Below are 22749 nucleotides of genomic sequence, written 5' to 3'. Positions count from 1 at the left end.
TTCATCACTATCTTTCCTTTGGTTTTGAAAGTTAAATATTTTATGGCCCTCTAATATACTCCTTTTGTAAATAAACATCTGCTATCTTGTTGACTATCTTCACTATTGTACTATTGCTGAGGGGAACGATAAGGGAACAAATAGTTCCAAATAGAAAGAAGGAGTATAATAAGGAGGGTGACAAGAAGAGCTAAAATAGAGTATGCTGCAGCCTGCTTAATTGGATAAATGAACACATAAACTCACCTATACTTTACGCACAATTAGACGCTGCCTGTTGCAGCACTTCACTACAAATATCTACATTACTCTTGTTTATTCTGTTTGCTCAGCGCTTCCTAAAGTAGTTCCTTTATACCTGCTATTTGCCTCTTTGTTCTGTTGAAATATCTTTATCCCTGCTTTTATCTAAACATTTCTGCTTCTATATAACTATCAACTAAATCAAACACCTCCAACTACTGCTTCACTGAAGCATAACTGTTTCAAATCCTTCTCCCACATCCTCTCTCTTGTTTTTGTTTGAATATTATTTATGTTTTTTTGCTGTACTGACAGTTCTGTAATTCTATTTTAATCATTTATATCAGTCGTGGCAAGCATTCATTTTCCATTTATTCTTCTACTTTACTCTTCAGCAGAACTGCCACTCATAATCATGACTACTTCCTTGATCTGGTCTTCACCAAGGACCTAAGGGCACCAAGAAAGTGTGCTGTTTTGTTCCATAAGTGTATATACACCAGTGGAGAAAAAGGTTATCCGTGCCTGTCCACGCTTTCCTGAGAATGTAATAAAACAGGGCAGATTTAAGTGTGAGAATGCATGAATTTCATGTTTCTGTGCTGAAATCCACCCTGCTTGTGTAGTGACAGACTCACCCCATACCTGTCACTGCATACATAGAATGAGGGGGACTGGAGCAGATCAGGAATTTACTCCAATGGTGTATTTACTACTCTAACCCTTTCCACATACAGCAGTGATGCATTCCCTCTTTCATTTCACCTTTTCTGCCTTACAATATCCTGCTTCATCTAATCTTCTAGCAAAGCTCTTGGTCTTGAATATTATTGAATGCTATTGACCTATCTGCTCTAGCTAACACTCCCAGATGCAGACTCTCATGCTTTTCTCTAATGCTGATTCTCTGATCAACAAATAACTGCATTATATACTTTTTTATTTACTCGCATGCTCTCTTAGCACCCTAGAATAATCTTTTTTATACCCCCCATTATATTACACCTCACTTTTTATCTTGTAAAAGAGCCTTAAACCTCTTAGCTTCTTTTGTACTTACCACTTACAATTTGCTCATTTGATCCTGTGTCCATTTATTTAATAATTAATCTATAGGGGTAGTACAGTGCGAGCGAACCCACACACTGCTGAGTGGCAATATTCCCTAGCTGGAGAATTAATCCAGTTAGAAGAGTTTGTGTGAGTTTCTGCGATACTCCTGCTTGCTTTGGGGAGTTGACCTGTACAGATACCTTTTTTCCATCATTTGAGTCTGTACATGATTATGGAGGTTTTCTGTTGAATGCTTTGTACCTTGGTTAGGAACTGTGCCTTTCTAAACCACTGATATGGTTTCTGCGGACTGTGTTTTTTTAAGTAGTAATATATATATGAATTTCCGGGCATGGATTTGCAGCAAAACTTAGCATTTTGCCATCAGCCTTTTTTTGCGAAACGGGCGAAAAATTTTCAGTGGAAATGTTGCATTTGCGTCAAAAAAGTGGCAACATGGGACAGATTTTCTCATTACTACTGATAACCTATTGAGTCTATGAAGTACCTACTGAGTACCTTTTTCACAGCAATAATCTGCCATATGCAGTCTTGATTCAGTATCAAAACTCATAGTCTCATGTAGAGTTGCATGATGTTTGCCAAAGTCAAAGGACACTGTTCTGATCTTATCCGCCTAGATCTATCTATGTCAAGCTTACCATTATTATTAACCTTTTTCTGTCTTTAATGTTAGCATATCTTTTTTCTCCAGTTAAACTTAGTGTGGAGTTGTGCAACGTTTCTGTAAACACTTTGTATTGTTCTACTTGAACATTTTCTTCTTGTGAAAACTCATTTATTCATTTGGTTTTCAGTACTATTATTTACTATTACTAACCACTAATGGTCACTTTTGCAATTATTATTTATGGCAAGATCATTCAATTTGTTGATTCAGCATATTACCTTAGAGTCAATCTATCTTAAATTCTGCTGCTAGAATCCTACATACAAAGTCCTTGTGCTTATCTTCTCCTCCATACTTCTTTACCTCTCTTCACTTGTGTCTCCATATGATCCTGGTAGTCTCCTCCTTTCCTCTCAGAGCCACACCACCCACATTAACTGCCATCTCTCATCTTAACCATTTCTCTATTGCTTTCCTTACTTTTGGAATTTCACCCCTGGATCTCTATTTGAACAATGGTTCAAAAACAAATATCACAAAATTCTCCAATTGCCCAAAACAAAAACAAAAATATCAAAATCACATGCCCAGACAGAGTTACAGTACATCCCTCAAACAAGCTTTGTGCAAAGATTGTGGTAGACAGAACATTACTCATGGTGGCCTATTTATCATGCTGGGTTAAAAAACGACAACAAAATCCTTCACACTGCCATGTTTCGCACCTAAAAATCAGAGTATTTTTTTCTTCTGCAGTAAAATTAAAGTAACAATGTAAAACCTAGTGACAGGACAGCAAAATTCAACATTTATTTTACACAACTTTGTACACTGTGTTTTTGTGTAGCTAATATTGCATTGTGAAACTTTTGGCTGAGTACCCAAGACCAACATTCTATGCTAAAAATTAGGTATGTAAATCAAAATACTCTATGATTCCAGCATCCTATTGGAACTATTTCAAAGAAATCTGACATACTAAATGAATAAAGTTGAAAAAACTTTAAGACAAAGAAGAAAAGCAAGACATTTGGAGAGTCAAGACTGGCTAAACTCCAACAAGAAAAACTCGTGAATTTAGACAAGGTGAGCCATTGGTATAAGTATAGTATACTTGCCAAAATATCCATTTAATTACGCACGCAAATAAATAATACATAGGTTTGTGCACAGCCAAAACATATTTTTTCTATTAACACCAGTAAATAAAGAGAGGAGTTGAAAACATGACAAAATTTACTTTACTACTACAGAGAACCCTTGGATATCCACATATTAGAGTTGCCAGATCTGAAAATTCAGGAATGTTTCTAATAAATGCATGTTGAATATTTTAAACAAAACTGATCCTAGAAAACCACTGCCAAGGAACACTAGTACATCACTTGTTACTTTCAGCTTACACCATTACATAACCAGTTTGGTTGCCTACATTTAGCATTTGTGTTTGTATCCTCGTGGTACAAAGCAATACACAGTAGCTCAGTGAACCAACCAGTTCAGTCTCTAAATGATTGTTTTAACCATATGATATGCCACGTTGCTGCTATACTTTCAATAAACACACAGCAGCTAAGCCAGCTTGCATCACACTCGTTGTGCCGGTCAGCTTTTACACAACCCATGGTGACCTCAGCAAACTCCCACCCGTATATGCATCCCTTAAAAATCATTTCATACAAAGATGTTTTTATATCTTGAATCAGAAGGTTGTTGTGTTACGTAATGCAAACATAATGCTTTACTTACTGCACACATATTAATGCTACTTGTTTTGCAGTGAAATATAAATGAAAAATAACTGTTATCTAAAATCTAAACATGAACATGCACATAATGCGTGAAAGGTAAGATTAGCTAAAGGTTACTATTTACTTGCATACATGTGTTCTATACTACCTATTGGATTTACTTATCTTAGGAAGACAACAACATTAAAGTCATCGCAGCAAGATGCATAGAAACTGCACAGTTCCTGAAAAGAAAAAATCAATGGGTGAGAATGCAAGTCATTTACTTTTGTGTATAGATTACTTTGGCCTACACCAGTGCTGTTAAACTGGCGGCCCTCGACCCCCTCTGTGTGGCCCCCCACCTGTCTGGCTGCTTTGATGGCTTACCTTTGTGTAAGATTTAAATGGTATCAGTACTGAGATTAACTGGCCCCCTGCATGGTTCTCACCTCAGATTCAGGCTGTAATCCCTCTGTATTGTTTAAAAATGTAATCCCCTGTGTTGTTCACACCTTTTAATCTCTGCATTGTTCACCCCCTGCAGTGTTCACACCCCAGGCTCAGGCTGTAATCACCCACATTGTTCACCTCTTCACACCTCAGACATTGTATGTACTGCCTGTACTATGCTGCCTGTGTATAGGCAGCATAGGGTAGGCAGAGTATGGCAGATAGGCAGCATAGGGCAGGCAGAATATGGCACCCACAGGCAGCATAGGACAGGCAGAGTATGGCACACACAGGCAGCATAGGGCAGGCAGAGTATGGCACATAAGCAGCATAGGGCAGGCAGAGTATGGCACACAAAGGCAGGGTAGGGCAGGCAGAGTATGGCACACACAGGCAGCATAGGGCAGGCAGAGTTTGGCACACACAGGCAGCATAGGACAGGCAGAGTGCAGCCTGTGGGAGGTGAACCTGGCAGGGGTTTGTTCTGGGAGTTTGTTAGCAGTTGGAAATAGCCATTAAATGGTTCTTAAGGTGTGTAATTATATGCTGGGGGTTGCTGTGCTATACACAGGGGAGGAGGAGGCATATGGATTTAAGGGTGTGTCTTAATATGGCATAATATAATTCTTTAACATATGAATGATGGTTCATATCCCTGCAGCGACCATTGCGATAAAATGGGTGTGGTTTGAAGTGGGTGTGGTTTAAAATTGGGGAGTGGCCAAAACTGGCTTCCATTAGTGGCCCTCCACTATGTATGCGAGAGAAATTCTGGCCCTCGGCACCACAGAAGTTTGACAGCACTGGCCTACACTAATCCATACGACTGTTATTACTAAGTACAAACGACTAGATGTAAGCAAGGCAGGTGCAAATGTACTATTTAGTTTAATTAGTTATTTACTGTATGTTTTGGCACAATACATAAACAATATTAAAATAAGCTATTTAACTGAAGTTAATGTTTTATCTTTAAAAGATCCTAATATTCTTGGACTTTTGGATAATTGGATACATGGAGGTAGCACGCAGGTAATTTGAATTGCAAGTTTGGTGTGCTGAAAGAGTTTTGGACTGTATATATATATATATATATATATATATATATATATATATATATATATATATATATATATATATATAGAAACCCACTCAATTGTGTTTGAAAACAAAATGCTTAAAGGAAAAGGAAAGGCAAAGTCCCTTGGGGGTGCCAAAATATTAGGCACCCCCAAGTGACTTAAATCGCCTACCTTTTACCCCGGGCTGGTGCCCCTGTTCAGAGAGAACAGTACCAGCCCGGGGTAGCAGCGATCGCTTCCTCCTTCTGAACTTTAACAGATAAGTGAGCTTTTCACTCTACTGCGCATGCGCCTGTCGTTTAGTCCTTCCAAAACGAAGCAGGAAGGAGGAAGCGCTCGCTACAGGTACCCCGGGCTGGTGCTATTTTCTCCTAACAGGGGCACCAGCCCAGGGTACAAGGTAAGCGATTAAAGTCTGGGGGTGCCTAACATTTTGGCACCCCCAAGTGACTTTGCCTTTCCTTCTTCTTTAAAGGAAAAGGTATGGGTACTAAACAGTTTATCCCTATCTAGAGGCATACCTCCAGTGCTGTCATCGGTGCCCTGAAGTCTCCTCATATTCAGCCTGTTTTCAAGATCAGAAAAAAATACACTGAGGTGAGATGGAAATACCCATCATGCCACTCTCCTGCACCAAGACCAAGACCGGCACAGGAGCAGGAGCGCTCACCAACAAAGATCATGCATGGGCCTCCCGTTAATGAGTGTGCACCAATAGCAACCTTCAAAGATGGCTGCTATGGTGACGAAACATAGAAAAGGGCATATGCACATCCAACTAATGCTCAGACGATATAACTACTGGGATACGTTCAGTGTGTGTTGCCTTCTGCTCTTTGCCTGCATTCTCCAAGTGCTCTAAGAGTAGGCTGAAGCTTTGCACATGTGCATTTAGTGATGCAGCGCCATCTTTATTAGATTTAAATATTTAAAATGGCAGCCGCAAAAGAAACAAAACAGCAATGCCTTTGAAAGAGGACTGCAGGAGATGCACGTGCTATGAAGAAAAAAACTTAGAGATTAGGTTAAGACAAGGGAGGTTTTTCTAATGACGAGGTCTAAAGTTTAACCCTTTCCTTCTCCTTTAAGTATCACCTTATAGGGTATTACATAAAAAATATGACTTCTTTCCCATAAATCATGCTGCTGCACATACAAAGAAGGTGAGTGATCCCTGTTTCCTCCTTACTATGAATATGCTCTTGTGGGAACCCACTGCATTTGTAGCGGCAGGTTCTATCGATCTATACATCTGGTACTTGGTAGCACAAGCTATATCTTATAGAGTTGTGTTTAATAATTGGATGCTATACAGGTGCTATTTTTTGTTTTCTCCTTTCAATTTATTTATTCATAGGAAATACAGGCCTGAATTTCTTCCTTCAGTCCACTGCACTGGAACACATAAAAGTTCCACCAGCAGTCCTGGATTTGTGGCAAGGCCTAGGGCAGCACAAATTTAGGGAAGGCATGCCGTCCAAGCTGCACTGAAACTTTGCTCACATACAGAGCAATGGGGACAGGATTGTTGCTGCAAAGTTTAATATGCTTACATTCAAACTACTTGTAGCCGGGTACAGAAAAGAAAATTTGCTAACTAAGAAACATATTACACGAACAATAACTAATGAAGACAGTTTGCCCCAAGGGAGTAAACAGAACCTATTGTAGCTAAATTGCTTGTGTAGCTTCCAAAGATAGATAGGTAGCCAATAAAATAGGTTCAGGCCCTGAGGCAATCATATAATCAATTGGATCCAAAGGCTGTTGCTGGCTAAGTAAATCTACTCTCTCTGCTGGAACTAAGCTTTTGTTAAAGTGATAAAGGTTCACTGAGCACCCTGGCAACTGGGATTAGGAAGGGGTTCCATTATTGATTTCCCACCCAAGTTTGTTTCAGTGAATTATAATGACTGCTGGTTTTGAGCCCTTGTAATGATTGCTAGTGAACAAAATGTGCTAAGCAAAAGTGTGTTAAGAGCAATGTTTTAATGTATACTCAAATAGATCAATAAATAGATCAATAAATAGATCATTGTAATTTCTTCAAGTAACATACTTGTCATAGCAAGCTGACGGGGATCAAGAAATCCCACCTGAACTGAAATAGGAAAAAATCAGATGGAAACATCTGTTGCCATGGGAATGCACTTTATATGTTGTTTCATAAAATATGAACTGTCATACTTTGCACAAGCAGTGTGAAATTACCTCTTTACATTCTTTTTATGTTTGCTTTATATTCCTAGGCATTTTTTTCATTATGGCTACACTAGAATATATAGTGATAGATGGTGAGGTGAGGATGCTTATCCACTGCGATTTGTCAGCTCGGCTAAAAGGGTTGGCATTTAGTCTTAAAAATTGGAACTATGCTGCTGCTGTCTATTAATCACAGCATTCTTGATATTAGCATTTTGGTTTACTAGAATACCCTATTCTCAAATGGAAAAGTAACCTTCTATCTATTTCTGTTCTATGTTTTTCATTTCATGCCTCAAACCACTCTTCCCTTCTACCATTCCTTTTGCTTTACTGCTCTGTTTGCATTTTATCCATTAACCTATTTTTCTTTGTGATATATATATTTTATAAAGAGAATCTCTATAGCCGCTGAGGTGGTAAGATAACTTCTAATACTGTTACATTTTAAAACATGCGGAACATTATTTTTATAATACACGTTTAATGAGCCATGTGTCACAAATGACATCAGAAAGCACTGATGACATCACTAAAAACTGCTTAGAAAAAAATATATTACATATTATTCATGGCTCTTATGTATTATATTACTATTATATCATCTATGTATATTTCTCATCTATCCTCTTTTTTAATGGTTTCTTGCAACTTCCTCATCTTGTTTCCCTTCACATTGGATTTAAAAGGAGACCTGTCACTCTAAAATCAAATCCCTATACAAATTATATCAATTTTGTTTCCTTCAGTCTCAGAATTCACAATAACAGCAAGAATGCAGGAACCATATTGGGGGCACTGTTATTAAAGCAAGTTTTTTATCACCCAAAAATATTGTACATGCACCATAATGGGGGACCTGGTGCCCATGCACAGGATATACATTTAGAGGCCATTAGAAAGGAGGGAGAATGTGAGGAATGCAGTGACATCTAGTAGGTGCTGAATGGAAAGTGAAAGTAACTGTCTGCCTAAGGGTCAAAGGTGGGGTAGGCAATATATGATTTAAAATCCAAAAAGAATTTGTGTTTTATGTATGGTTTGTAAAGAAACTGTTACTATACAGTTTTTTAGATGTGCGTGACAGGTCCCCTTTAAATTCAATATCCACACCAAAAGCTAAAGAGTTTTTTGGCTGCATGACGACTATAATGTTGCAATGAACTGAAAATGAGTAGGCTGAAAAAGTTACACAGTTTGAAGATACCCAGGAATTGGAAGAGTCATTTTAAAGGAACACACAGAACTATATTTATATTCCTGGCACAAGGAACTGAGGAAGTGACTGTACTGAAAACACCAAAGAAAGCTAAACATGTACTTTTGTATGCTACCCTCCCTACCATTATGTTCAAATGGGATAAAGAGAAAGATGTATACAACAAGACAAGCTGCAGAAAAGTGCACATTTATTATGCACACACATGTTTTAACTTGAGACAAAAGGTTCTTGATCCTTTGGATGTATGCTTTCACCTATCTCTAAATACGTGACATTGCATAGTTGCTCTGGGAACTGCTCAGACTGGGGAATATAGTATGGACAGTCTGATTTTTGTACCTCAGCTCCACAGGAGAAAAGAATGAGATACTTGGAGGCAACATTGCTAGAAAACCCACAATCTCACCAAACTATTTATTTTATAATTGATTATTTGTCACTGCAAAAACCTATTCCTGCGGGTGTACATTATTTTACTGGCGGTGACAAGTGATATTAAGTAGGCATGGCAGTCACTCTGCCCCTTGCCAATATATTTGATCATGGTTTGGAACAACAATTGTCTTTAGAATGTGCATGCAAACACACATTGTAGGGTTTTTATGTGAATGATATTAAGGAAGGTTCAGGCTGCTTAATGCTGCAGTGTTTAGAATATAGTTAATAGTTACATTTACAGTGGAAATAGGAAACAATAGATTTTTTAGATCTTAGTGCCTGTACGGCAACATACAGTACACATCAATATGTTCAATTTAGAATGGCATCTGATGATTAGGACATCTAAGCTGCAGGTACTCCAGTTTTTTGTAATGGGCTACCGTATATACTCAAGTATAAGCCGATCCGAATATAAGCCGAGGTACCTAATTTTACCTAAGAAAACTGGAAAAACTTGTTGACTCGAGTATAAGCCTAACATAAGCATCTAACATAATATATTATGTTATATATTATATTCGGATCGGTTTATACTCAAGTATATATGGTACTTGGAATAACGTTTTCATTGCGCAAAGCCAGACAAGACTTCCTATTTCAATAATATTAAGATGTATAAATCAAGAATAAGCACACACTCAGGGGCCATTACTAAAGAGGGGCACCTACAAGCTGTTGTTATCCTAATGCCCTTTCCTGTTTCCCACACTTTGCTCCCCATTTCTATTGGACTGTGCATAACCTTGGCATTCCTATGGTATTGCACACATCAATTTCAATAGGGTGTTAGATGTGAGGGCAGCTCTGCAGCATCATTGAGCTCTAACACCAGCTGAACTAGGCAAACTGCATGCAGAACTCATTAAAGCCTGCAACAGAATACATGAATAAAATGTTCGGTCTTCAGTAAAGCTGCATGGTTCAAGGCATTGCTATGTGGTATCAGTGCTGCAAAGTTTTAAAGACAAGTTGGGGGCAAATAAAACTGGTATATAAATAGAGCCGCATTCCTTTCCATAAAAGAACTATTACTACTACTACTAGGATGAACTCATTACATTACAAGTATTGTTTTTTGGATGCAAATAATTTAGTGTAAGAAACTCTCTGCTGCACAATAAACATCATGCCTGACACTCGGCACGGGAATCCTGCACACATAAATGAACAAATGAGCCCATTGGTTCCAGGCAGACCCTCACACATTGTTAATCACTACTGGTAACTTTAACAAGGTTTAGGAATGTGGTAAGAGTCTGCCGACAATTAGGCGATTAACTGGCAGATGGTTTATCCCTAAGAGTGTAGCTAGAACCTGCTCCCAGCCGTTACCTGAATGCAGATTTTAGTATCCGGCAAAGCTCCTCCAAACGACATGTGGGTGTACGCACGCTACACACAGGTGGCATTACCATAAATAAGTGCATTCATTAATCGAATAGCTGTAAAGTTCAAGGGGATACATCACAATCTAAATACATTCTTGAAATAAATATATAGTTTATAAAATAAATCACTAAAATTAAAATGCTGTTAACTATAACTTCATAAAAAGTACAGACTTAGGGGTTGATTTACTAAATTTTTTTTTTTTTGGCCTTTATATATAAACTCAACATAAATTCAAATTAAACATTGTTGTATTAATAAAATGCCCCGATAATGCTATCGTTTGAAAGAATTTTTAATACTCTAAAAATTTGAGTTTAAATGGATGTTCCATGAATCCTCTATTTTTCCCAAACAGGAATTGCTCCAGTAGCCATTTTAGGAGCATTGTCTCATTCTTGGAAAACAATAATGTGTTAAAGTTTTACTTAAAACTGGGTGAAATAGAAAACAATGATGGGATTAACTTTCCCTTGAAAGTGTGTAGCAAAAGGACAGGCTGACAATGAATATTTACATTTTTAACCTTTTAACCATTTTCAAGTTAAACACGAACATTTCAAGTATTTGAAGCCTTCCAAAGCAATGGATAGATCAAACATAGCAATTTTTTTTCCAAGAAAAAAAAATCCTGAGTATTAATAAATCTCAAATTATACAAGTTATTTTGCTAAAAACTAAAATATTTTGAGACACAATATCGGAAAAATCGAGTACTGGCGAAAACCCATTTGTAAATCTCGAAAATATCTAGAAGTAAAAAAAAAAGAATTTTTTCTCAAAATTGCTTAGTAAATATGCCCCATAAAGTGGAAAAGTAAGTCACTATGTTTTGTCTCTTGTTAAGAAAATAAGCAATTGCTAGGACTCCTTTTTTCATCCTTTCCTACTGCTGGTCATTTATGATTGTACAGGTATGGGAAAAATGATTAAATTTTTCTCTGTAATAATAAAACAGCACCTTGTACTTGATCCCAACTAAGATATAATTAATCCTTATTAAAGGCAAAACAATTCTATTGGGTTTATTCAATATTTACATGATTTTTAGCAGTCTTAAGTTATGAAGATCCAAATTATGAAAAGATCCCTTATCTGGAAAACCCCAGGTCCCGAGCATTCTGGATAACAGCTCCGATACCTGTATATAGAATGGTAAATTCAGCCTTTCAGCATATCTTCCATTATATGTACACATATACACAAACACACACACATACATATATATCCTGGATATTTTGCCTTCCCAAAAAGACATCCAAGTCCCTCTAAGGGCTCTGGTACACGGGGAGATTAGTTGCCCCTGACAAATCTCCCTTGTTGCGGGCGACTAATCTCCCCAATATGACATCCCACCGGCGAAAATGTAAATTGCCGGTGGGATGGCATACGCACCATCGTGGGTGACTAATCTCCCTGTGTACCAGAGCCCTTAATGGCCATAAAATAAACTGCAGTAGGTATGTTAGATTATCAAGGCTCTATTGTGGGTCTTATCATCTACTTTTTTAGGCAGAACCAGACACTATTTACAGCTTTAATAGGGACTATGTATTGAACTTTGTCACATGAGTTTCTAAATAGGTCTGAGAAATTATTATGGGACATTTCATTGCAATATCTATAGAGTATATATGTTTGTTGACAGCGACTTAGTGTTTGAACACCTATAAGATGTTTGTTCACAGTAGATATGTTTTCAAAAAGCATTGATAAAGAGCCTTGTGCCTGTGTTGGTTCAGATTTAATAACCAGAGGGCAAAACATCAAGAGGGTGCAGCCTCCTAATATATTTCATTTGTGATTGCGAAAGAAGAATCAGAGAGTGAATCACAATTTACTAAATGTAAAAATATGAAAGTTGCATGAAAAATCATGCACAAAGTGAGAGTACACATCCATAACCTATCTTAACATAGATGACATTGAATCAAATTAACTAAGCAAATATTTTATATACTGTTACTTCTACTTTTAACTTTCATTTTGACAGAACTCATAATTAGATTCATATTTGGGAGATCTGAACATTTCACGCTAAGGGAGACAGAGGAAAAACAATGTCAGAATTTGTAGATCTATCACTTTGGAGCCATGCATAAAAGTCACACTAAGGGCTTTCATATGGCAAAACAATATAAACAAAATTTGCATTTCAGAACTGTCATTTACTATAAGTGAGTTGCTGTTAATGAAGTACATGACATAGTGTGGCACCTCCCCCTGCATAAATCTCAGAGGAGTACTTGTATAAACACAATGACCCCTTTCATGAGTGACTGAAAATCTACTGACAGGCAGCAATTAGAACAAAACTCCACCTAAATATACAGTATGGTGCGTTACAAAAAAACCAAAACATTTATGGTATGAGCTCATTAGAAAAGCTTTTTCATATGTTGTTTGTGCTGACAAGATTTAGAGCATATATACAGTATATAGTCTAGCAAGGAAAGCATCTACCTGATCGGTACGGTACCCATGGTATCATACAGTAGTTACTTATGCTGCATTTCATTAATCAATAGGGACACATGAATAACAAACTGTAAGTGCTAACCATTCATAATGTAAATACATATTTATGAAGGGAGAAATTCTATAAATTTTATGAAAGCTTTCCCTAAGCCTTATTTAGTCAGAAGATAAATTGTTAACTTATGAAGGGAATGCTTAATAGCATTTAGTTTATGGAAAGCAGAGCGGATGCGTTAGTACTGGTTATTAGTTATATATATACTGTATTATTGAGTTGCAGTGTGTAGAAAAATACAGTGTTCTCATTAGCCTGAAAAGCATATGGGCAATTTACATGTTTATCTCTGATCATTTCATTCCTTTAATTTAACCAATAAAACGTTTGTATGTTTCCCATGTATGCCATTCCCTTACAGCTTTAGCTTCATGCAGCATGCCCATACAATTAACCACCCATATAAAAAGCACGGATATCAATCAGGATTTCAATACTGCAACTTAAGAACAGGGCCTTGGCATTATTATACCCACAACTATCTGGTATATAATATGTTGGATGAGAACACGTGATGTGGTTAATATAAAATTAACACCTACTACAGGCAGGCGAAAAATTATACAAAAGTACAGTAAATTAGTGCTGGGCAGTATGACCAAAAATTTATATCATGGTATTTTTCAAAATTATATCGGTATCACGGTATTTGACGGTATTTTTTTTTCCCCATGCATGATTAGGTGACCACCCCAAACACCCGCCACCCGCACCCCCCCCGCCACCCCAAACACCCAAGTAAGTTGTAGGATTGGTAAAGCATTGTCATGGCTGTCTAGCCCCCAGCATATGGTTGTGTTTATGGTCTATGGCAAAACTGGTGAGCAAATCCAATAATATACAAAAATGTGCATGAATACCAACAATTGTATTATCAAAAGTTGCACAACTTTAAAAGGACTTTTGAAAGACACACATGACTTTTAGAGAGGGACTGATACACCCACTTGGAAAAACTGAGTGACACACGACTGGGGGAGAGGCAACTTTCTTTTCTGATAGCGCAGCATGATTTGTGTTCATTTATTTTTAACACATATATGTTGACATTGTGAGGTGAAAACTGATAATCTCTCTACTTGCGTAATGTCGCTGACTTGCACATAAGATCTATGCTTTATCTTTTTGTTTAATTTACACACGAGTCTCTCTCAATGACAACATTGAAAAAAATCACATATCGAAGAGTTTGTAAATGGGAATTTATTGTCCTGGAATTAATTACAAACCAAGTCCAGATATAGTAGAGTTGTATTTGTTGAATATGTAGAATTTTCACAGTACCTTTATGCAGCAAGATAGATGTTATATTCTTTATATTTATTTGATTATTGTTTATAAAATATATTGGGCCTGATTCACTAAAGGGCGATAAAAATTATTGCACGCTTTTTCGCGTTAAAAAACGCAAAATAATTTGCGCGCGATTCACCATAGTATTATCGCGTGCGAAAAATCGCCATTTTCGCATGCGGTATTTCTCGCACTAGTTTTACCGTTTTGCGTTAATTTCCACGCTGAAAAGAATATGATCGCATGATTCACTATAACTTTTGCGCGCTAAATATCGCATTCGGCTATGCGAAAATTAACACCTACTACAGGCAGGCGAAAAATTATACAAAAGTACAGTAAATTAGTGCTGGGCGGTATGACCAAAAATTTATATCATGGTATTTTTCAAAATTATATCGGTATCACGGTATTTGACGGTATTTTTTTTTCCCCATGCATGATTAGGTGACCACCCCAAACACCCGCACCCCCCCGCCACCCCAAACACCCCCCCATCCGCACGCAGCCCCCCCACGCACCCCCCCACCCCACCCCAAACACCCCCCCATCCGCACGCACCCCCCCCACCCCAAACACCCCCCCATCCGCACACACCCCCCCACCCCACCCCAAACACCCCCCCATCCGCACACACCAACCCACCCCACCCCACACACCCCCCCATCCGCACACACCCCCCCACCCCACCCCACCCCAAACACCCCCCCATCCCCTTCACATAAATATAACCCCCCATCCCACCCCCCCCAAACACAACCCCATCCCCTTCACATAAGTATAACCCACCCACCCCCACCACCCCCCCATCCCCTTCACATAAATAACACCCCCCCATCCCCTTCACATAAAATATAATTACTGGCCAGGCACCCCCCGACAGCTCACATTGGTATCCGACTCTGAATGCGTCCTAGCGATGGCGCTTTTGTAGAGTGTGCGCGCTGACGTCGCGTGCGTGCAGACGTCGCGTGCGCGCTGACGTCACGCGCGCACCCGGAAGTATTCACGCACACCGGTATGGGGGTATGTAGAAAATTCATATCGGTTTCAAAAAAAAAAACGGTGATCGGTTTTTACCGGTATACCGCCCAGCACTACAGTAAATGATTTTTTGCAATAAAATATGGACTTACAGTGTTATTTATTCAAGTCTGTGTTTCCCCTAGAGTGACGCAGCCGCCAGTTTGCAGCGAAATGTTCATTTTTAATACAGTAATTTTCTGCAAGTATTGGCGTGTATGGCTAACATGGCGTGCGTTCATTTGCGCGACTATTTCTATTTGGCTACAAGTGATGAAATGTTTCGCCAGGCATGGATTTTTCATGCGTTTCTCAAAACAATCTGCCAATGGCAAAACGCATGAAAAAATTTGCCACGCAAAAATTCACCGCACATCCAAAAATTGATACAAGTGTCAAAAAATAATAGTCACAGCAACAATTTTTTTGCCCGCACAACATTTTTGCCGTTTCATGGATCTTTCGAAAGATTTGCTAATTTTTCACTAAAGATAACCAGAACACATTTGCTCATCACTAGTGGCTACTATTTATAAGCATCTACTATTTATATGATACCATTTATATGCTACCATTCATATGCGGCGATTATTCGCGTATTTAGCGCATGTACCGGCAAATACCGCATTGAAATAGCCTTTCGCGAGTTAAATAAAGCAATGCAATATCGCGCGTAAAAAAGCGCGAGTATGCTTATAGTGAATCGTGCGAAAAATCGACAAAATTAAGCCGCGGTAAAAATTTTAGCGCACAATAAAAATAGCGCACGTTTTATCGCCCTTTAGTGAATCAGGCCCATTGTCTATTATTAACACAGTATTATGTTATGTTACCTTTGTACTTAATTACTTGTATAAAAGTATATGTTTAGAAGTTTAGGAACTTTTACCTGATGCACCATTTCCCATGTGCAGCACTAAGAGAATGTTCCTGTGGTCTAACAGCTCCCTGCAATTAATGGAATTACTTCTCTCTTATACTTCCCTTGCACTCTGAATTAATTGTCATATGTGCAACAACTGTCTTGGAAAAGAAAGGTAGGCCAAAGAGTCCTGTCTGAGCAGAGAACTGCCTCTGCAAGGTTTAACTAGGAGCAAAGGTGTCAGTGTTGATTGTGTGAAAGCTGATCAATAACATGAGGTTCTGCTTCATAAAAAAGCAAGATTGTGACCTCGAGCCAAGCTCTACTACTCCATTATGTTTACACCCACAGCAAAAGTCTGCTTATCATGGAAGTGATTTTGGTGATTGCTATTCTGATGCTATTAAGGAGACTCTAGGGTTGATTCACTAAAGTGCGATAAAACGAGCGCTATTTATGGCATACGTTAAAAATTTTATTGCGTCTTATTTTTCGCGTCTTAACACACAATTCACTTAAACGATACTTGTGTTAATTTATATGAGATGCTGTTTGCATTATTTAAGTTGTAAAGACTATTTTCGTGTGGTATTTGACACAACACGCGATAATTAACGCAGCGCGCACAAATTACGTTTGGAAAACTACAGTTCTGAAAATGACCATTTCCCTGCAAACTGGAGGATGCATCACTCTAGGGCCAACACATACTGGGAATAAATCCCACTGCAAAGTCCTTGTTGTTGCCAAAAGCTCATGAACTGTATTTTCTATAATTACCGCCTGCCCCAAGTAGGTGTTAATTTTCGCACAGATAAATGCGATATTTAGCGTGTCTAAGTGTTTGTGAATCATATGTATTATTTCTGCGTGCTAATTAACGCAATGCATTAAAATTAACGCATTCGGTTGCGCGCTATTTAACGCACGCAACATGCGACTTAATGCATGTGATAATACTTTAGCGAATCGCGTGTTTTATTTCGCGTCAATTTGAATGCAAAAAAGCATGCAATAACGCTTATCGCACTTTAGTGAATCAACCTTTCTGTGTCTAGACACCCTTTAAAAGCCTTTCTGATTAATCTTCCAACTTTTTTGCTAATGATATCACTAAGGTTTCTGCTTTTGTAGCATACCCACAAATCCTCCTCCACAGAAATGCTGCTGTGTGAGCCATAGGACAAGTTATTTATTTATACTGTTGTTGAAATATACTACAGATTAGACCCACTAATAGTGGTTATCTTCATAGTAATGAGATTGCCTCTGTTTACCATCTGTATCCTTTCTTTACATACTGTAGTATTTGATAGCAATGATATATTGCCTGCCTACTATGAAATCACTTTATGTATTGTTGAATGTATGGAGTAGAGAACATACTTTCTTTATTGAGCTATTTGAATGCACTCTAATTGCTGCTGATCTTATTTCTGGAAGGGAAATTACCATGAAAACAAAATCTTTTGCATATCAAATAAATACAACTGTGTTTCATTTTACTAAAAAAATATATTACCTTTGGCGTATTTCTTGGGATACAGTACATGTAGTTTTGCATAGTCTCCTACATCCTTTTATTTCTGAATTGAGATGAGTTCGGCACTTTTGTCATTTCTTTATTTTCAGTACAATAAATTGTGCCTGCTCTCCTGTGCTCTAGTGTATATATGAAAGGGCATTATCACAATAATACACCAGTACAGTGCTGTCCAACTGACTCACCCCGGGTGGCCCCCAGCCATAATCTGCCTGCCTGCCTTATGCTGCCTGTGTGTGCCATACCCTGCCTGCCTTATGCTACCTGTGTGTGCCATACCCTGCCTTCCTTATGCTACCTGTGTGTGCCATAACCTGCCTGCCTTATGCTACCTGTGTGTGCCATACTCTGCCTGCCTTATGCTACCTGTGTGTGTCATACTCTGCCTGCCTTATGCTACCTGTGTGTGCCATACACTGCCTGCCTTATGCTACCTGTGTGTGCCATACCCTGCCTGCCTTATGCTACCTGTGTGTGCCATACTCTGCCTGCCTTATGCTACCTGTGTGTGCCATACTCTGCCTGCCTTATGCTACCTGTGTGTGCCATACTCTGCCTGCCCTGTGCTGCCTGTTCTCTTTCAAAAGAAACAGGATTTCTTGTCTCTTTGTTTTCCTGTGCCAGAGTCTGCACAGCTCTCTCCTCTCTCCCCTCTACTACTCACCCCTCCCTCAAGAATGCTAAGAACTCCCTCCCCATCTTAGGAATGTGTGATATGAGCCATTCAGCAGGAAGCTTCCTCATAGTCTTACAAACTGTGCATTTAGAGGGGTCTTGGTCTTGGTGCAGGAGCGTGGCATTATGGGAATTTTCTTTACAGAGCTGAAGGTATGCCTGCAGATTGAGATTAACTCTTTATTAGCCTTTCCTTCTCCTTTGAGGGTATGGCTTAATATGACACAGCACAAAAATCTTCTTCAAAATATGAATGAAGGGTGATATCCCTACAGTAAGCACCAACCACTTGGGTTTTTGTTGCGCTACCACCATTAATGTGGATATGGTCTTAAAAGCTCATGTAATAACATGGGTGTGGTTTGAAGTGAGTGTGGTTTTAAAAAGGGGAGTGGTCAAAACTGGCTTCCATTATTGGCCCTCCACCAGAAAAATTCCGGGCTTCGGTACCACAGAAGTTGGACAGCACTGCACTAGCAGGTCATTTACAAGGACAAGTGCAGTTGTGGTCCCAGAAATTTCAGTGAAGTCAGTTGTATGGTAAGCCCATTCATTAAAAGTACTTATTCAACTCAAAATGCACTCCTTGCATCTCTGTGTAGTTATACCACGTGCTGCTTACTCCTTCCTGGTCCACTTCCAATTGAGCACAGGTGCACCTACTGACTTAGAGGAACACTGGAGCTACCACCAACTCCCAATCAGGCAGGGTTCCCTGAGTGCCCTGCATCACGGGCACAGAAAACTTTCTCCTGAAGGGTGCACTTATCACTCGCACGCTGAACACTGTAGAAGGCATCATTCAGACTCTGACACAATGGCTCCTAATTTGCGAGAAAGTGGAAGAAATTGACTTGCTTTGCAGAATCTGCTACAATTGTGCAATGCACAATCCCCACTGGTACATGCAACAATGCTAGAATTCTGGGAAAAAATGCTGCCTTATGTGCTTGAAATTGCACTTTGCTCACTGCACTTCCAATTGTAAATGACCCCTCATGTATATTATTTTTGTGAAGAACTACTGAAAACACAGATGTTTAGTTTTATTATTAAATATTATCACACATATATGTGTATATAAATCAGGAGGTGACCATATGGTCTTCTGAGGACTTAGCAAAAAAGGTTGACTGGCTCCAAGAAATATTAATGATCTGCAAGTCTGAAATCGCATGCCAGCTCCACAGTGACAGAGAGAGATCCTGTTATTGTGAAACTGTTCTTCCCTTGTGAGACTGAATAACTTGAACATGACTTCAGTGTCTGTGAATATGGAATTTGTCCTATCTGGAAGAAACCCAACTTAACTGCTTGCCAATCTGACCTGATATTTGAGGAAAGATGTAAAAAAAGAGCACTTAAGACTTGCCCCTGTCATTAACTTCAGAATATTTGAGAAGGTTGTTTTTTCATCTCTAGCAAAACAATTAACTGAACCTTGAATTTTAGACACAACAGCAATCTCTGTGTATGCCTTCTACTGTCAGTTCCTATTATTGCTAATAGGAACTTTTAAGGCATTGCGATACATCTTTGCTACGGCAAATGACTATTCTGCCCATGGGACATTAGCCTTATGAACAAAAAGGACATTGAACTCTAATAGGTGCTTTATCTCCCTATCCATTGGTCTCCAACCGTGTTCACACTACTGATTTGCCATCTTCAGTATAATTATCCCAATGATCTCATGCATAAGGAGTTTACCATTTAAAATTGCTATTATAAACTTTTTGCTTGGTTTCTTCAACTTCAAGAGCCACATTAACATCCTAGAGCTCTATCCAATTTATGTAAAAAGGGTGTTTATGTGTGTAAATGAGGCATGTTGTACTATACGGTGATGTGATTGAATGTTTGAAGCTATGACTTTGATTAAAGACGTTGTCTTTTACTTACTCTTTTTGTGACGCATTGAAATGGGATCACATATTAACATCTGTGAATCATTGAAGCTAGAAAATAACCCATAATTACGCTTATCACTTTATTTGAGGAAGGAAAATGTACAGGTACTTAGGCTTGATTTGAAGAAAGAAGAATCATTTGACATTTGGTGGTTGTGGTGGATTAGTGAGATTATTCATCAAATTTTTCCGAAAACTGAATATGATAGTTTGCATCTATGGATACTAGGGAAACTAGAGATAGAGGGTCAATATTATTGACCTTGGGAGAAGAAAGGAAATTTGGATAGCACTTCCCATTAGGGGAATCCAGAATATCTAGCCTAATATCATAGGAATAAACTATGAATATGAAACAATGAAAATCAAGTAGTACAGTATGTACAGTCAAATGAAGAAGGATTACTTCTTAATAAGTAACAATATAATATCAGCAACAATATAATATTTTTATGTATGCATTATGTATATTTTTATTTATATAGCATGACTTATGTACGCAGCACTGTACAGCAGAACAGAAAATTTATAAAACAACCAGGGGTCAATACAATAATAAATACAAACTACAGTTGCATCAAAGATTAAGTGCCAAAGAGACAACAGAAAGGAGGTCTCTGCCCTATAGAGTTTACAATCTACCTTTAGGATGACTACATTGAATATTCTCCCCATTGTACAAAAAACTAACACTGGTGTGATATGTTTGTGAATATGTGTAAATCTGGAGAATAATGTTGCGTACAGCACATAGTGGGCTCAGACTGAACTGACAATAGAGCTGGCACACACAAAGGAGAACATGTATTTTGCAATATTATGCACATGCCCCAGATCACTGCAAGTAGCACAAAGGACAGACTGGTTACCATGGATGGCTGCTTTGCAGTACATTTCTTCCAGGTTGTACAAAGGATCAAAAATATCTTATGTTTGTTTTGAGAGAATAGAAAGTACAAGCAGGGAAGAAAAACAAAGTAAACATGAACATTATAGCTGTGTAGAATGGAATCTGGAAACGTGCACATTTTTCATTTTCAACACCTGGTGGTGTCATTGGTGGACTATAAATGGTAGATGAGAGAAATGTGATTTTTTTTACATAAAAAGCAGCTGGCAATACTTTTCTTGTATATACTGTGACATATTGACTGTCTGTCCATGCAGTTTATTCAGCCTACAGTGTTGTATGGGCTGTCCCAGGAAAGGGATCATGGTGTGGGTTACATGAGTAAGTATCCCAAAGAATGCAATTTTGGGGGAAATTAGCTATGGTAGGCAGGTAAGCAGAAGATCAGGAGCATAGGACACAGGGACACCACAGGGACACCACTTCTTCAGGCAAAAGCCTTGTTGACTCTTCTCAGGTCATATGCTTGGTCACGACTCCCTCTGCTCCTTGCAGTGGCAGGAGGCACCCCCAGCTCCTCTGGGAGTTCCCAACACAGGCAGGCAGCCTTCCTGCCCTGTACCCTGCTCTGAGAGTGACCTACACTCAAGAACCAACTTCAACTCAACCCCCACTGTGTAATCCCACAGCCCTTTTATTTGCTGCTCACCTGCAGTCTAATCAGGCAGCTGCCTAGAGCTGGCCAACTGAAGACATTAACTGGAGTTTGGAATGGAAGGTCTTTTCTGCTCTGCCTCCATTCACTCCAGGGACCTATTAATTTGGCTTTTCTAAAGCCAGTAACTTAAACACACCATTACCTACTGCAAAACCAGGCATTTTACCTGGTGCTGCTTGTGCCCCACAGGTGGAAAATACACCAAACAATGATCTTTTCCATTGCATCTCTCACAATACAGAGTGTCATAGTGCTGTCTACCTTAAGTGCCTACAGGCACTCCTCCTTGCTTGTTATGAATATGAATGAACATGCTAGTTGGACGTGCGGGTGAACTTTCGTAAGCTGCCTCTACATGCAGTCCCTGAAATACCAGGTGCAAAATCCATTTGAAAGGTACAAAGGGTTGCGTCTGACAGTGCTTGGTGCTGCAAAGCAGGGCAAGTTGCATATTAGACAATAGGCATGGGAAATTGCACATGTTGTTTTGCAGCTTAAATCTTTAGTAAATAAAAAGTGGCCCAGAAGATGCCAATAAAGGGAAATGTGAAAGGGAAATGAAATGCATATTTTACTGTGGGGTAAAAACTTTCATTTTTTGCCTCTGTCCACATTTTTATTACCTTTATGTAAACACTTGTTTACAAGTTTACAAGGCTCACCTCTCTGCTGATTGTCTGTGACAACGCACAGTGTCACAGTAAGCTAGGGACTGGTGTTCTGGGAGAACCCTTGGGGCAGTGTTAAAAACAGCGACAAAATTTGCCAGGCTTCGCCACATGGTGTTTTTCTCTGAGAGCAACTTTCACCAAAACTTACACAAGGTCTGAAGAGGCATAAAATAACAGCATCAAATCTGACATTTCAATAGAGTAAAATGAAGCACACCATGAAAT

This window comes from Xenopus tropicalis, chromosome 4, assembly GCF_000004195.4.
Source record: "Xenopus tropicalis strain Nigerian chromosome 4, UCB_Xtro_10.0, whole genome shotgun sequence".
Classification (NCBI taxonomy): domain Eukaryota; kingdom Metazoa; phylum Chordata; class Amphibia; order Anura; family Pipidae; genus Xenopus; species Xenopus tropicalis.
Note: the sequence above shows the minus strand (reverse complement) of the source record.